The 18,789-nt window shown below is 41.4% G+C and overlaps 1 long non-coding RNA gene across 1 annotated transcript in view; it reads right to left on the reverse strand.

Moving 5' to 3' along the window:
• Positions 1-1,091: 1,091 nt before the first annotated feature.
• The window catches only part of LOC141112324 (uncharacterized), a 485,334-nt gene continuing 467,636 nt past the window's right edge, over positions 1,092-18,789 (reverse strand). The window contains exon 8 of the long non-coding RNA XR_012236572.1: positions 1,092-1,780. This is a non-coding gene — a long non-coding RNA (uncharacterized lncRNA). The remainder of the gene's footprint in view (positions 1,781-18,789) is intronic.

Below are 18,789 nucleotides of genomic sequence, written 5' to 3' on the forward strand. Positions count from 1 at the left end.
AGAAAAGATCAGATTTGAAAGAGTGAAGCTGCCAACAGCTTTATTAGTGCTTTCTGACTCACCCAGATGGAGCAGAGCTAGCTCCACCCACTGCTATCTTCATTGGCTTCTTGTGAGTGCCCCCCCCCCCCCCCATGGCATGTTTTCATTTGGCGGTTGCATGGATTTTTATCCTGTGATTTCTAGTTACAGTCCTGTATGTATGTGTGTGTGTGTCTCTTTTTGCAGCAGATAACCTTGTGCTTAGCATAGCTGTATTGAATAATTTCTGAAAAGGGTGGGTATGAGAATTCTTCAAACTGGGCCAGTTTACTAAACCACTTCTGAACACTGAACCATGGTACACATGCAGTGATCCATGTGGTTACCAATTTGTTTGTTGGGGCCACGAATCAGCCCAGTTTTGACCTGATGACACAATTTGGCCATGCAACTGAAGAAAATGACAATCATATCACGAAAGCTGTAGCAGCATGTAAGGATGGTTTTTAATGGCACCGGTTATAATACTCTGGAGATGTACTGTAGATGGAACAAATCCCCCCCCCCCCAAAAAAAAATTTTCTTGTTAGAAAAATGTAACTACTGGATGTATGTAGCCATGTGGTCAATATATTGTGTGCGGTTAAGATGGGATTTTTTTTCCATAAACACTTTATTAGATTAGACTAGGTGACATGCAGTTATAGCAACATTAAATTGTAGTTCTTTGTACAGACAAAGAAAACAATGAAAAGAGCAACTGCGGTAATACATTCTCAAGATTACATCAATTTGTGTTTAACTACTGGACACCCCTAATGATAATATAATGTTGAGGTGACTAATGGACCAAAGTAAAAAAAAGGGGATCTCTTAAAAATAAAAAGATATTTGGATATATTTTTAGAGGTGGGAGTCAGAGAGAAGGTTAAGATAGGGGACAAAAAAGAGAGGAAAAAAAGGAGTAATATCCAAAAGCAAACCACGCTAATGAGACCAATATATTGTAAGTGTTACATGCATTAAATATAGAGTTCACTTGTCTACATAGAATTAATATATTTAACAGTGATTAGATAACACTATAATGCTAAAAAATGATCACATCACAGAAAATGGAATACACAAGGAGGTTATTAAATGTCAAAAAGGAGGTAAGCTGGTAATGTGATAAATCACATCATAGGAGAAGTCTCTTCTTCACTCAAATCAAGGACATCACACTTGTAAAAGCACCGTCGAAAGTAGTGAGGTGAGATGGAAAAGTCCTTCCACCTAAAAAATCACAGCCTCTTACCAGCTGCCCTGATCTCTTATCAGGAGATCAATATTGCTTTTTAGCTTATGACCCAGCCACAGTCTTTTGGTAAACCGATGGTTTGGCACCTTTCCTCCTCTCTCGTGATTTCCAAGATTTCTCAAAATTAGTTGCTCTAGTTCATCCCAAGTGTATTCTATGAGGTTGAGGTCAGGACTTTGTGCAGACCAGTCAAGTTCCACTTGCTTCACTCATGTGTTTCACGTAAATATCCAATGCTTCCAGTGATCACTGCCAAAGTGCTCCACACAAAGAATAAAGTTGCCACTTACCAGAAACAAAGACCTTTTTAAAGGTTTAACTGTGCCTTAGTGATAGACCCTCAATTGGATGAATGGATGGATAGATGTAATACAGATTCACTCCAATCCAGACACAGCAAAGCAAGCTCGGCAGCCATATACAGTCTCCGTTGCTACTTCTCAGACCACATCCAGGACTATACCTTCACAGCCAAAAGTGAACTCAAATATTCATATGCTGAAAGAAGAAGAGCGCTTCATTGTGCAATATCTTAAAACCAAATCTATTAATAAAAGTAATCTACTTACATAAAAAGGAGTAACGTAAGCATCAAACTTTTGTCATACTTGTTACTTTCAAATATTTTTTTACTTGTTTTCATCATATTGTTATACTTGTTTAAGGATCTTTTCTCCATTTTTCTTTGTTTCAGTAAGATTTTGCAAATTACTAATTTTTCTTTATACATTTTGGCCAAAATACAGTATCTCATAAAAGTGAGTACACCCCTCACATTTTTGTAAATATTCTATTATATCTTTTCATGTGACAACACTGAAGAAATTACACTTTGCTACAATGTAAAGTAGTGAGCGTACAGCTTGTATAGTGTAAATTTGCTGTCCCCTCAAAATAACTCAACACACAGCCATTAATGTCTGGCAACAAAAGTGAGTACACCCCTAAGTGAAAATGTCCAAATTGGGCCCAATTAGCCATTTTCCCTCCCCGGTATCAAGTGATTTATTAGTGTTACAAGGTCTCAGGTGTAAATGGGGAGCAGGTGTGTTAAATTTGGTGTTATCGCTCTCACTCTCTCATACTGGTCACTGGAAATTCAACATGGCACCTAATGGCAAAGAACCCTTTGAGGATCTGAAAAAAAGAATTATTGCTCTACATAAAGATGGCCTAGGGTATAAGAAGATTGCCAAGACCCTAAAACTGAGCTGCAGCACGGTGGCCAAGACCATACAGCGGTTTAATAGGACAGGTTCCACTCAGAACAGGCCTCGCCATGGTCGACCAAAGGAGTTGTGTGCACATGCTCAGCGTCATATCCAGAGGTTGTCTTTGGGAAATAGATGTATGAGTGCTGCCAGCATTGATGCAGAGGTTGAAGGGGTGAGCCTGTCAGTGCTCAGACCATACACCGCACACTGTATCAAATTGGTCTGCGTGGCTGTCTTCCCAGAAGGAAGCCTCTTCTAAAGATGTTGCACAAGAAAGCCCACAAACAGTTTGCTGAAGACAAGCAGACTAAGGACATGTATTACTGAAACCATGTCCTGTGGTCTGATGAGACCAAGATAAATATATTTGGTTCAGATGGTGTCAAGCATGTGTGGCAGCAACCAGGTGAGGAGTACAAAGACAAGTGTGTCTTGTCTACAGTAAAGAATGGTGGTGGGAGTGTCATGGTCTGGGACTGAATGAGTGCTGCCGGCACTGGGGAGCTCCAGTTCATTGAGGGAACCATGAATGCCAACATATGTGACATACGGAAGTAGAGCATGATCCATTCTCTTCGGAGACTGGGCCGCAGAGCAGTATTCCAACATGATAATGACCCCAAACACACCTCCAAGATGACATTGCCTTGCTAGAGAAACTGAGGGTAAAGGTGATGGACTGGCCAAGCATGTCTCCAGACCTAAACCCTATTGACAGAATCAGCCAACCACGCTGTAGCCATCATTTGGCTATGGCCCGGTTGGCAAGTGGTTAACTAAAGCATATGCACTTTATTACGTAGTCCACATTTACCAGGTACAGTTCAAGATGATATTACTCTAAGAAAATCAGTATCTTAACAGTTTTGCTTAACTTTCTCAAGTGTAAATATTTGTAGCCAAGGCTGCCATTCTAGGTGAAATCTGGAGCCTCTATCTCGTGAATAAGACATTGATAAGAGCATTGTAAATGTACTCTATTTAAGACCTCTGATAGATTAGGTGCTAGTGTCCGTTTCCATGTGCTAGTGATTGTAAACCGTGCTGCAATTAGAATATGAATGGCAACCGTATGAAATTGGCTGGGGATACTATCAATAGAAATACCCAGAAGGGCAAGTTAAGGAGAGGAGTGAATAATAATGCCCATAATTTTGGAAATTAGGGAGAAAACTGCATTCTAGATACTGGTCAGGGATTTGTAGTGCCACAGTACATGAAGCAAATTGCCAACTTGTCCACACCTTCTCTAGCAACTAGCAGAGGCAGTAGAGTAGAAAATAGACAGTTTTAAGGGGTTAGATACCATCTCTATATGATTTGTAATGCATTTTCCTTATGTGAAACACAGTGAGTAGCTTTGTGGGTATGTCCGATAGCAGATAGCCAGTCCTCCAGCAGGGACACTTGATTGAGCTCATGCTCCCACTGAAGAAAGGCGGGAATCTTAGAGGAGGAAGTGGGATTTTGTAATCTGGCATAGAAGCCAGAGATACCTCCTTTTTGGATGTTAGGCAATTGGAAATAGTTCCAGACCTCCTTGTCCATATCTAATTGCCAACAGGAGTATTTACAGTGAAAATGGCAAATTTTAGTATACTGGAATGTGCCTTGTATAGACATCGTTAACCACATCTTTAATCCATACATGACCTCTATTCAATCAGGGCATAACAGAGTAAGAAGGTATAACAAACACACACATTTGGAGTGGAATCTCCCATTTCTTAACAGTAGCAGAAGGCCTTTGGTTACTAAGATAGTATTTCCGTGCTGCCAAAGAGGCCTCTATGAATGGGTGGTGCGGTAAATACACTCGCTGCAAGGTGGTTTTAGCTAAGAGCAATTCTGTGAGGTCCCAATTCAAGAGCAAGGCCTTTTCCAGTAGTACCCAGAGCTTAGGTGTTGAAAGGACAAACCAACATTTAAGTTGGACCAGGAATGCTGCTCTATAATAATCCTTCAAGTTTGGTAAACCCACCCCTCCCAATCTGACTGGCTGCGTTAAAGTTGAGAAGTTGACACTAGCTTTTTTTCCTTTCCCTGCAAAGGCCATAAGAGCTTTCTTAAGGGTAGGGAAAAACTGGTAAGGTAGTGTGATGGAAGTGTATGGAAGAAGTACACAATGGTAAAAGTAACATTTTGAAAGCAGCTATGTAACCCCATCCAAGAGATTTCACATTTAGCTAAATGCACTAATTCCAACTGTATAGTTTTAAGCAAGGGGTTATAATTGACCTGGTATAACCTAGATACAAGGGTCATCAGTTGGATACCCAGATAAGAGACAGACTTTGCATCCCAACAGTAAGGAAATTTTGATTTCAAGGAAAGTAAGGATTTACGTGAAATATTGACAGATAGGGTCGAGCATTTAGCGACGTTCACTTTATAATAGGATACTTTTCCGAACTGGTCAATTACCAGCTTAACTGCTTTTAGCGAGGGACTGATAATTCTTAAAGGAGTTGGAAAGGCAGAAGGTTTTTTATCTTAATGCATTCTATGCATTAAGATAAAAAACCTTCTGTGTGTAGCAGCCCCCCCAGCACGCCCCAATTACCTACCTGAGCCCCTTCTCTCTCTCTCCTGCGATGTCCACAATCCCCTCAGCCATCCAGTACACTCCTCCTGATTGGCTGAGATAGATAAGTGGTGCCAATCAATGTCAGTCAGCCAATCAGGGCAGATAGGGGGCGGGGCCAGGCCGGGCTCCATGTCTGAATTGATACACAGAGTTCTGACTCGGCTTGGGTGTGCCCTGTAGAAAGCTGTTAGCTGAGGGAGCACTCAAAGAAGGGAGGGGCCAGGAGCAGCAAAGAGGGACCCGAGAAGATGAGGATCCAGGTTGCTCTGTGCAAAACCAACTGCACAGAGGAGGTAAGTATAACATGTTTGTTGGTAAAAAAAAAAGATACCTTTACAATCACTTTAAGGATAGAATTTCGTATTTGACCAGCTTTGGTCATATGTTACGTGAACAAAATATCACCCTCAAAGTTTGTAGTTATTATACCAACTCCTGGATTCCCAATTCTATCCACAAAACACACCCAAATCTATGTTAGCACTAGACAGATGAATCCTTATTGCAGTAAGCATTGTTTTTTAGCAGACTTAACATAACCAAACCAAATGTCTTAACTGATATTCATTTTGTTGACTAATGCCGCGTACACACGTTTGGAATTTTCGACAATAAATGTTCGATGGGAGCTTGTTGTCGGAAATTCTGACTGTGTGTAGGCTTCATCGGACAATTTTTGTCAGAATTTCTGACAAAAAAAATTTGAGAGCTGGTTCTCAAATTTTCCAACAACAAAATCCGTTGTCGGAAATTCTGAGCATGTGTACACAATTCCGACGCACCAAATTCCATGCATGCTCTGAATCAAGTACGAGACGGAAGCACTCGGTCTGGTAAAACTAGCATTCGTAATGGAGATAGCACATTCGTCACACTGCAATTTTAATAATCTTTCAATGCAGTGCATTCTATTCTTCTTTAGAATGCTAGAATAATAAAGTTGTTTTGCTGCTGATATTCACACAGAGTTCTTACAAACTGATTTCTGCCTACTCACAAACAAACTGTCCTTTTTTAATTAAAACACATAGCCAATGATTTTTGTAAATAAATAGACATTTATTAAGGGGTCATAACAAAATAAAGAGGAAGGCAGTGCTGGATAAACTGGTGAAATTAGTGAAGCCTTAGTACCCCAGGGCACACATCAACTATTTGACATACAAAATTGGTAGCCTAAGGAGTCCATTTAATAGGGAGCACAATCCAGTCCAGGACTCTGAGAGATCAGGAACAGCAGCAGTGACATATATGTCCGAAGGCTGTGGTCATACAACAGCCTGCATCTTTTGCCAGACCAGACTGAACCCAGACCATCACTCTCTTGTCTTCCTTACATACCTTCCACGCTTGCTTCCAGGCTGTGGCTCTGTTGTTGGAGTTGTGGCAGGAGGTGGAAGAGGTGGAGGAGAAGGAGGTTGGTCCAACTCACACAGGTGGGTTTTGCTTGTGAGTTTGCCCCTCAACCCCTTATTTAGGGCCATATATATCACTTCCTCACAAAAGAGGCATTGGCCCACCTCCATTTCCTGCATTTTGTTGGCAGCCATGCAGGCATAGGCCCCAAGAAAACTGCGGGGGGGTTCTGAGGGCCGCAGAAGTCTGCTGAATTAACCCAAGTGCTGACTCCTCCATGCTCCTCCCCTTCCTGGGCCTTTTTTGTTGAAGGCGGAGGGGAGGGACCTGGGATTCGGTCAGGCTACTGGGCTACTGGCTGCCACTTACCCCGCCACCTCCTGGCTGCCACTTTCGCCTGCCACCTCTTGGCTGCCACTTTCCCCTGCCACCTCCTGGCTGCCACTTTCCACAGCCTCCTCCTGGTTGAGGCTTTCCTGTGTATAAAAAGGGACATTTTTAGTTTATTGTTCATCAATCACACACAATTTTGTGAAATCTGTTTAACAATGCTATACCTGACTCAAGCTGGGCTCCTCCATATCTTCTTCCTAGGTGGAAGGCCCAGGTTGGACTTCGGAAGCCTCAGCTGGGGTGGAAGGAAGAGTGGAAGGAAGGGTTGAGAGTGATGGCCTGATTTCAGTCTGGTCTGTCAGAAACTGCAGTCTGTCATAATACCACAGCCTGGGTACATAAATGTCATCTGCTGCTGCTCCTGATCTCTGGGAATCCTGGACCTTCTTGAGCTCCCTATTATAAGTGCTCCTCAGGCCACCAATTTCGCACTTCAAATAGTTGATAAATGCCGTGGGGATCTGCAGCTTCACAAATTCCAGAAATGTATCCAGTGCTGCCTTCCTCTTTGGTCGATTTGTATAAAAGAGGTGTTTTTATCTGCCACAGCTCTCTGTACAAATCAATGAATTGGGGGAGGAAATCATGATCGTTGAATCGATCCATTTTATCTGCAAGACACAAGACAAACTAGACACTAGAATGTAATGCAAACTTGATTGAGTGTGAGGAGAGGACACTCAGCAGCTGTTTACACATCTGGACGCAGGAGCACTAGTGTGGCACACCAGAACAAACTTTTTAGGGTGTCCCACACAGGTGCTCCAGTGGATACTAGAGGTCTCAATATGTGTGAAACTTGACCAAAACAGGTAAGTATTACAGCTTTAAGAAAGGGAAAAAATCATGTCTTCAGCTTAGAACTCTGCCAAAACAGACAATTGTACGACACTTCCAAGCAATGTTTCATATTACTATTTCTGCCCTCAAATATCTGTGTGCTAAGTATACCTTTTTTTATTCACATAGGGGAGAAAAGACTCAGGACATCAGAGGACACCAGGGACCCACAACCTCTTAAAGAAGGGGAAATTACAAAACCACAACCTGAGGATGTGAAGGAAGGAGAGGTTTATGAAGTGGGTGAAATAGTGACCACAACAGGTGAGTGTCTGAGACCACAGCTTCAGGTAATAGATGTATGCCTGCATATTTATAATACATGGTGTGTTTTTTATTTTAGGTGATGTGGATGTTGTAGAAGAGGAAACACATTTCACAAGTGCAAGTGCACAGATCCTCATCGGGGAGATCATGGTGTGCAATAGGGATTTACAGAAGATCAAGGAAGACATCAATGATGTGGAAAAAAGATGAGAGGAAGGGGTTGTACCCCCAAAACATGTCCATTGATCCCCATGATGGAAGCTCACACATGTTGACATTAGTCATGGGATCAGGAGGTAAATCCCCATTTTGAGTCTCAATTTGTGTGCATCTTCAAAATTTGGCTTTCACAGGGGTGACATCACTCCATCTGATGAAGGCAATATCACCACAGTTTGGACATACTAATGTCTGATATTGCCTTCAATTTATCAAAGTTGAACTTCGTAAGTTCCTGAGTTGTGTATTGTTTTATGGCTTTAAAAACATGCCTGTTTACCACAAAAAGGATATTTCTATTGTCCATAAAACAAAGTTAATTCCAAAAATTTGTTGGTTTCAAAAACCCTTTTCTAAACGCACATGTGAATGTGCACAGAGTAAAATTTTTTCTACTCAACAATGTGTGTCTTCTTCTTTCAATGCTCAATAGCAGTTTTTTGCTTAAGTTGGTGTTTACAGTGACAATGGGGGTTATTTACCAAAGGCAAATCCACTTTGCAGTACAAGTGCACTTTCAGTGCAGTTTCAGTGCACTTTCAAGTGTACTTTTGCAGTGCACTTGTAATGCAAAGTGGAGTTTCCTTTAGTAAATAACACCCACGGTGCTTTATAATTTTCAACAATCAGGCCATTTTCGTCACTCCAAAAAATGAATTCATGGTGCTGAAAATGATGAATATTTTTATCATTAATTCATTACATACATTAACAACAAAAACAAGGTGTGTTTGTAGCAGACCCACAACATAATAGTTAGCTGAAGAAGGGATTGTCACCTCATGTATCAAAGAAATTACGTTTGCACTATTGAAGAAAATGGCCAAAATGAAAAGCACATTGGATAACCTAGGAGACAGCTAAAAGAAACACAAACAGTAAATCAAAGGAAATATTTTTCAGTTTAAAAAACAAATTTATTTAAAACATGTTTCTTAAACATTTTCTGGCATATCAATGGCCCCCCTACCCGCAAAGTACTCCATATATTTTAGACGGACCTCACGGGCGCTTTGGGGGGGCAAGCCAGGATGGCCAGCTTTAAGCGCCGTCAGAGTTTGGTCATGAAATCCGGCCTCAGGCCCAACTGAGGCCACTAGTTCATAGAATTTCTCCTTAAAAAGTTGTGGAGAATGCAGCAAGCAAGTATTATATGGTTAAGTTTATAGTCTGCCATGTTGATTGGCGTAAGGAATAGGCGGAATCGGCTGGCCATTATCCCAAAAGCATTCTCCACTACTCTTCTGGCCAGCTGGTAGTTAAAAACCCTCTGGTCCGGGGTGAGTGTCCTCATGGGGAACAGCCACATGAGGTGATCACCAGCCCACACGCTTCATCAGCAACAAAGATGAACGGCAGACCAGCCACATTGTCTACCGTAGGTGGCAATCCCAAGCCACCACTCTGGAGCCATCCGTAGAACTCGGTCTGGTCGATGACTCCACCATTCGACATCCGGCCATTCTTCCCCGCGTCCACATAGAGAAACTCATATGTCGACAACACCACCGACAACATCCCAATACTGTTTAACCCCTTATAGTTGTAATAGTATGACCCTGAGTTGGGGGGTGGGACGATGTGGACGTGTTTCCCATCTATTGCCCCTCTGCAGTTGGGAAAGTCCCACCGCTGGGCAAATTGGGAAGCCACAGTCTGCCTGTGGCGTTGAAGGAAACTGTGGTGTGAAACAAGAAAAAAAAATAGTACTTTTGCACATAACATTACAAGCACATTAAACACAAACATTCTTAGCCAACATCAGTATAACATTGATTTTAAGGAGTATTTAAAGAAAAAAATCTAAGGTCCGCTTATCAAATTCCTCACCCCCTCTAATGGCCCATTGTAAAAATTTTAGGGGGGGAGATGTTTTGGACAGGTAACCATCTGCACTTCATTGAGAGCTGAATGCATAAATAATGTGTGTTACTTTGGCCAGCCCCTGCTTACTTACACTATTGGCAGCCCACTGGACAGGTAAGAAGTACCATAATACAAAAATATAAATACACACTGTACAAATTGAAGCACATTTTTACATTCTTCAATTACCTATCAAGATAATATATAATAGGAGAATAAAACTCGAAACAGTACCATTTGAAAGTATTCAGGGAGGCCTTTTCACTACATGCTTTGGGGAATTATGATCACAAAAAATATGAAATATGACCACAAAAGAGGTAGGTATAGTGTGTATGGGTTTGGCAAAGTCAGCAGACAGAGGATTGATATCGGTTGACTTAGCGGTTGGGGGGGAGGGAGGGTTCCAAATGATTTTGAGACACCAAAAAAAGCCTCCGGCACGCTGCCTGAATTTAAGGACACGAAATAACATTTGTACACATTTTAGGGGGTATTTAGGGTAAAGCACTACTATGGAGCTGACAAAATACATTGTTAAGTGACTAGGCTAGGTGTGTATAGGCCCAGGAGAGGTTAGTGAAGGCAAATATGCATGAAGGACAAAAAAGGAACTTTAAAAACTTCCAGCATGCATGAGGACAAAGGGGACATTCACAGCATATTACAATCATGGTAATTAGGAAATGATGAAATAAATACAATACATTAGCAAACATTAAAAACATGGAATGTGATGTTAAAGGAGAAATCTTACCTTAATATAGTCCTTCTGCAGGACCTGAATAATGGCAGAACAGGTCTCTGGAATAATGATCCACAGAACCTGGGGGGAGATGCCTGTCGAGAACTTGATGTGCTTCAGACTTCTCCCCGTCACCAAGTACCGCAAGGTGGCGACTAGCCTTTGTTCAGGAGTGATGGCTTGCCACATGCAGGTGTCCTGCTTCGTAATATAAGGGGACAGCAAAGCCGTCCGTCATCCGGAGATAATTCCTGAAATCATCAGGATTATTCTCACGGATCCCCCGCAACAAAGGCATGTGAGAGAATTGGTCACGCTGGAGCAACCAATTCTTCATCCATGAACTCCTCCCCACCCTGTTCTTGGACTGGGCTTGGGTCAAAGTAAGAACCCCAACACCAAGCCCCTGCACAGCACGAACTCTACGATGAGTACGTACACACAACATGGCTTCAAACGGTCGGCTGGTCAGAACGAACTAAAAGAACACACTGAAAATCAGAAAGGCCTGAGAAGAGCGAGCTGAAAATCAGAAACGAGTGGACAAGAACACACTAAAGATCAAATATGTAATATAAAAATATGCGCTGAAAACCATATACGAACTGACTACATGCACTGAAAACCAGATACGAACCCACAAGCACAAACTGAAGAGCAGTAACAATCTGAAAAGCACGAGGCTGAAAAGCGCAAATCGTCTCTCACCAAAGTTCTACTAACACAAGATTAGCAGAAGGAGCCCAAAGGATGGCGCAGTGGCTATTGAACTTCCTCTTTATAGCGCTGTTGTACGTCAGCATGTTCTTGACGATCGGAATTTTCGACAACATTTGTGCGACCGTGTGTATGCAAGACAAGTTTGAGCCAACATCCGTTGGAAATAAATCCCAGGATTTCACTGTCGGAATGTCCGATCGTGTGTATGCTGCATTAGACTTGACTTTCATTGCAGCTATTTATGCCTGCTTGTTCTGAACTGTTATAACATTCATTGTAATTGTTACTGCTGCCTCCAGCACCCTGTTCAAGAGCATTGTAAACCTACTTTTCTTTACCAATAAAATATTGTGGAAAAAAAAAGAATTTCATTGTTGGCAAAAAGCTCTATTTTGTGTGAGGTATGATTAACTGTAATCCCTGAAATAGAAGGGTTATTTCTTATTGTCTCAGCAAAGGGCTCCATAACTAACGAGAAGATGAGTGGGGATAAAGGACATCCCTGCCGAGTGCCTTTATTTATGGTAAAAACTCAAAATCTCAAAGGACTGACGATGTGTATATTCGGGCAGACGGGTTAGTGTATAGTGCCATAATAGCCAAAAGCATAGGGCCTTTGAAACCAAATTTACCTAATACAGCTCGTAAGTAACACCAGTGGACCCTATTGAATGCTTTTTCTGTATAGAGTATTAGGAGAACTGTGGGAATTTTATGTGTTTCAGCAATTTTAATTAGATTCAGCATTCACCTGGTACCATCCGGGACCTGGCTCCCTTTACAAAATCCCACTTGGTCAAATGCGAATAAGGAAGGGGTTACATCTGCTAAGCCATAGCCAGGACCTTTGCATTTATTTTTTAGGTCAGTATTAAGGAGGAAGATAGGATGAAAATTTTGGGGGTGATTGGGCTCTTTCCCTGGCTTGGGTAGTGTCACTACTATAGCCTGTAACATCTCCCACGGGAATTCACCAGTATCGACTGCTTCCTGAAACATATCTTGGAGATTTGGTGACAAGATAGCCTTTAAGACCTTATAATTCCGCTGTAAAGCCATTAGAGCCCGGTGACTTATTATTGGCTAAGGAGTTTATCACTTTACCTATTTCCAGTTCAGTAAAGGGGTCTGAAAAAAATCCCCCCCCCAAAAAAAACCTGCAAGACAAAGGCATAATGAGCTAGTATGCATCATATACTAGCTCATTATGAATACTTACCTTAAAAAGAAGCTGTTGCAGCGGTCCCTGCACATCGCTGTCATGGCTGACATCTTCCGCTGAGCTTTTTCTGGGTTAGCGGGCTCCGGTGCTGTGATTGGCCAGAGTTCACGGCACAGGCTCGGAAGGAACAGCACCTGTTGGAAATACCTCCTACACTGCACAGGTTTAGGAAATATTTTCAATACCTATAGGTAAGCCTTATTATAGGCTTACCTATAGGTAAAAGGTTGCAGAGGAAGTTTACTTCCTCTTTAAACTTCTCCAGCGTAAGGTACTCTACAGCTGGAAGGTTAATTGCCTCTAAGAATTTCTTTATTAGTTCTGAGGTTGGTAGGGGAGTAGAGCTATCTGTATTCAAATTATACAGAGAGTTGTAGTACTCCATAAATGAATTTGCTCACTCTTTAGGGTGAATTATTTGAGAGTTTTTCTTAGTAAAGTAAGTAAGGGATTTTGAATTTGGACTGCCAGGCTTTTATTTGTCTGCTGGCTTTATTAAACTGTGAGTAATAACCCGCCTTTAAGCATCTGAGACTTTTCTCTTGTTCCAGCAATTAATGCAGGAGTTATGTTTCTTACGATTTGTCACAGAGTGAACCCATCATTGCCTCTTTTTCTTTTCTAAAGCTGCTGCTTGGATCGAGAGTCCCCTCATATATGCCTTATGGGCACACCATACCATTATGGTCAGTTTAGAGCCTGATACCTTAGTCAACAAAAAGTATTCCTTAGGCTGAGTAGACAACCTCCCTTGGTGGTTCTGTTGTGTGAACAGAACTATTATGCCACAACAAACATGGTGCCACATTGTGTCTTGATTGAATCTCTACCAAGAATGAGGCGTGGTCCGATCATGTTATGGTGTGAATGTCAGCATTTTGTAAGCATTTTGTAAGCATTTGTAAACATTTTGTAAGGTATGCAGGTCTACAATAGTCAGATCAATTCTTGAGTATGTAGAAGTATGTAGAGTGAGAATGTGAGAAAAAAAGTATAGTCCTTCTCAGTCCTTCTCAGATGGATGAAGGCGTCTCCATGCATTGTATAGTTTTCCCATTTTGAGTAGGGGCTGTAAAGTGTATCTAGAAGCTGAGCCAGAGGCTGAAGTGTCTGCAACTCTATCAACCACACAGTTAAAATCACACATTATAAGCAAATCACCCTTGCTGATTTTTTGGACTTTTTTAAGGAGGTTACAAACAAAGTAAATTTGGCGTTGGTTAGGAGCATACAAATTTACAATAGTGTACATAACATTGTTCAATTCACATACCAACACAATGTATCTACCATTGTCATCTATACGCTGATCATATAACGTAAAACAGATAGAGTTACCAATGGCAATAAAAAAAACCTTTTTGGTGTTCGTGGTTGCAAAAAAGACATGTGTAAACATGTTATGCGAACATTTTGGTGGGTGCTCTGCATGAAAGCGCGACTCTTTCATGAACTGCACAGTTTCATGAACAGCACAGAACGGCACAGCTTCATGAACAGAACAGCACAGTTTCATGAACAGCACAGAACAGCACAGTTTAATTTTTTTTAGCATCATTCCACATCAGCGTTATCCGCCTCTTATGTTACTTGTGGTCAGCTGTGTACTCCTAGCCATGCCCTACACGTTACGTCACATCACGTGACTTCCTCAATCCCCTGAGAAAGTCAGGTGATGTAACGAGTAGGGCGTGACTGGAGTACGGACCAGAAGTGATGTAAGAGGCAGAAAACGCTGATGTTTTTACTTGTTTAAAGTGCAGCTTGCTGAATTTAGATCTAGCAGATATTGGTTTAATAAATGGTCTGATTTAATGATAATACACTGCTGGAGGCTCTTTTGTCTACTTTATCCTCTCATGGGAGTCTGGATCTGTATTTGAGAATAAGCTGAGGAGTCCCTGAAAGGAGTGACGGTCTTAGCCATATTGGAGGTTGTTCCAAGGCTTATATTATGTACCCTTGAAGTGAGAGTTCTGTGAGCACTGAAGTGTTGGTGGAGGCAGAAAGATTCCTTAGGATTATTTTATCAAAGGACTATTCATGAATTATATTTGAACACTTCAATTACAAGTTTATTGTGAACACTCTATTTGCACATTTAGTATTTTCACTGTTTTATGAGTATATTTACACATTTGAAATAGCGCAATATCACTTTATTAATAATACTGCAAACAAACTGCAATAAGGGTGAACTTCACTATTACCCATAGCCTCCAAGAAATTTAGGCCATAATTCCCATATACTTTTCAATTTTTTTGAATGTACTAGAACCAAGGGCAAAACAAAATTCATACTCTTTAGACATGTTTAGCTGAAGTATCATGTCAGAAAGATTAGGTACTATAGATCGCCTCCATTTATGCATAATTAATAAAATAGCTGCCAAAAGGATATGCATTATTAGAGTTCTGATGTTTTGTGGGAAAAGTTCTATTCCTATGTTTAAAATTGCTAGGGATGGGGAAGGGTTTGTAAGAACTCCAGTGACCTCAGAGATGAGAGTGAAAACTTTTTTCCAGAAGGGAGATATATGAGGACAGTCCCAAAGTATATGGGGTAGTGATCCTATTTGGAAGCATCCTCTCCAGCATGTGCTGTTGTCTAGATTGGTGAATTTGTGCATTTGGATGGGATTCGGAACCAACTGTGATGGAATTTCTGGGAAAGCTCCCAATAGTTGATACATTTGGAGACACTGTAATTGTAGTAAATGGCTTGACGCCACTGGAGGTCCAAAAACGAGGTCTTTAGATAACATAAAATAACATAATGCCTTTCCATTTAAGTAAGTCAGTGGACAGGAAGGCCCACACTTTTGTGGGTACAATAAATCTTTGGAGTAGAGTTTTTGTGAAGATAGGAGTCAATTTTTCTATATGTGAATATGCCTTGGGTGATAAGTTATATTTAGCATGTATCATTGAGAAGGGGAGAAGCTTGCCATTCTGTAGAAACAATGCCAGAGGTGTACGTCTTATGCCCCGTACACACGGTCGGATTTTCTGACGGAAAATGTATGATAGGACCTTGCTGTCGAAAATTCCGACCGTGTGTAGGCTCCATCACACATTTTCCATTGGATTTTCTGACACACAAAGTTTGAGAGCAGGCTATAAAATTTTCCGCCAACAAAATCCGTTGTCGGAATTTCCGATCGTGTGTACACAAATCCGACGCACAAAGTGCCACGCATGCTCAGAATAAATAAAGAGATGAAAACTATTGGCTACTGCCCCGTTTATAGCCCCGACGTACATGTTTTATGTCACCGCATTCAGAATGATCGGATTTTCTGACAACTTTACGTGACCTTGTGTATGCAAGACAAGTTTGAGCCAACATCCGTCGGAAAAAATCCTAGGATTTTGTTGTCAGAATGGCTAATCAATGTCCGACCATGTGTACGGGGCATTAGGGTTGATCAGTATTTAAATGTCAAATCAGGTATTAGATATTTAAAGATTTTGAGCGGGATCAGTACACAGGTATCAGATGATATCTTTGTGCATTGCTCGCCAGGCTGGCAAAGCAGCTGCAATTGTTGGGTGGTCTAATTTTACAGAAGCTCTGGAAGCATTGGGAATTATGTGCATGAGGAACATATTACCTAGGTTGCCTTTGGAGATAAAAGCTTGCTCTATGTGTCTCCATTGCTTGTTGAATGATGGTGGGAACAGGTGTCTGATTAGGTCTATTACCACTGCTGTAAAATAGTCTTTCACGTCAGGAAAGCTCATACCTCCTGCTTTATGTTGTATGATCATGGCATACGGACAACGTGGTTTCCTGCTCAGCCATACATAAGATTTAGAAAGTTGCTTGAGGGTGTTAAAGAAGACTGCTGGAACCAGTATCGGCAGTGTCCTGAACAGATAAAGTATTTTCAGAAGAGTAATAATTTAGAAAGCAGCCACTCTACCTGCGCATGACAAATAAGGCTTGCTAAACTGTTGGAGACGTTTTTTGCAAGTGTTCAAGAAGAGGGTGTAGTTACTTGAGTACAGTTTGGAGACAGGAGAAGTTAATGTCATTCCTAAATAGGGCATAGAGGAATTAATCCATTGGAAAGGAAAATTGGATTGGAGGGATGCTTAATCACTTGTGGTACCCCTACACTCAGAATATTAGAGGCGTTTACCTTATAAAATGAGCAGGAGTTAAACAATTCCAATTCCTCACAAACTGCTGGTAAGGAGGAAGCAGTTATTCTTACTGCTAAGATTATATCATCCGCAAATAGCGTGATCTTGTACGCCTGATCTGCTATGTGGATGACTGAGATATTCACGTGGCTACGTATTTCTTGAGCTAACGGCTCCATCATAAGTGTGAAAATTAAAGGTTATAGTGGGCACCCCTGCCTCGTACCATTGGAAATGGTGAATGGTTCTGAGAGGACCCCATCTGAGAACACCCAGGCTGTGGGATTGGAGCGAGAGCCATAATGGTAGACATAATGTTGCCTTGAAAGCTGAATTTTGTGAGGGTTTGCCTAAAATATCTCCAATGGATCCTATCAAATGCTTTCTCAGCGTCAAGTGTAACAAAATAGTTGGGGTATTGTTTGATTCAGAGACGTAGAGTAGATTGGTAATTTTTAGGGTGGCATCAGGTGCTTGTCTGCCCAGGGTAAAACTGACCTGGTTTGGGTGTATGAATTGGGGCATGATTGGAGCTAATCTCTGAGCCACTATTCTCAAATAAAGTTTAGGGGTGGTGTTCAATAATGATATGGAGCAGGGATATGCAATTAGCAGACCTCCAGCTGTTGCAGAACTACAAGTCACATGAGGCATAGCAAGACTCTGACAGCCACAAGCATGACACCCAGAGGCAGAGGCATGATGGGACTTGTAGTTTTGCAACAGCTGGATGTCCATTCATTGCATATTCCTGATATAGAGTGAAAATATTGCGGTGTAACCAGTTCCCTTCCGGGTTTAGGGAGCGTCAAAATTAGCAGATAACATTTTGTTCGGGAATTTGCCAGAGGACACAGCAGCATTGAATGCTTGACACATATATGGGGCTTGAGTGCTAGGGAACAGTTTATATTATTGCGCTGAGAAGCCATCTGGGCCTGGGACGTTGCCATTAGGGAACATGGTTATGGCTTGTATGATTTCCTTGGTTGAAAAATAGAGCATTAGGAGCTGCTAGCTGTTCTTCAGACAGTTGAGGTAAGCTCAAAGATTCTAAGTCAGATATACTCAAATCTGTAGGTTGTTTCACTAAGGGATCATCTTGCAAGTTATAAAGGGCACTGTAATATGCTCTAAAAGCATCTACAATGTCCTTTTGGATGATACATTTTTCCACCTTGGGAAGGGTAGAGAATGTAGGAAAATTTTTGTTTGGCCTTACATTGTTTGAGATGGGCTGCGAGTAGCTTACCAGCTCTATTACCAGAGGTGTAGAAATCGGTGAATGATTTTAGTAGTATTTTGGCATGTTTTGCATTTAGAAGAGATTTGAGATTTCTAGTTTGAAGTATTTTATTACTAGGATCTGGTGCAGGATTTGTTTTGTTTAGCTGCTCTAATTACTAGATGGTGTCTAGTAATTCATTCAGCTGCTGAGTCCTTTGGCATTTAGATTTTAAACTGACTTATTATTGGCTAAGGAGTTTATCACTTTACCTATTTCCAGTTCAGTAAAGGGGTCTGAAAAAAATCCCCCCCCCCAAAAAAACCTGCAAGACAAAGGCATATTGAGCTAGTATGCATCATATACTAGCTCATTATGAATACTTACCTTAAAAAGAAGCTGTTGCAGCGGTCCCTGCACATCGCTGTCATGGCTGACATCCTCCGCTGAGCTTTTTCTGGGTTAGCGGGCTCCGGTGCTGTGATTGGCCAGAGTTCACAGCACAGGCTCGGAAGGAACGGCACCTGTTGGAAATACCTCCTACACTGCACAGGTTTAGGAAATATTTTCAATACCTATAGGTAAGCCTTATTATAGGCTTACCTATAGGTAAAAGGTTGCAGAGGAAGTTTACTTCCTCTTTAAACTTCTCCAGCGTAAGGTACTCTACAGCTGGAAGGTTAATTGCCTCTAAGAATTTCTTT

The sequence above is a fragment of the Aquarana catesbeiana genome, linkage group LG11, assembly GCF_042186555.1.
Source record: "Aquarana catesbeiana isolate 2022-GZ linkage group LG11, ASM4218655v1, whole genome shotgun sequence".
NCBI lineage: Eukaryota > Metazoa > Chordata > Amphibia > Anura > Ranidae > Aquarana > Aquarana catesbeiana.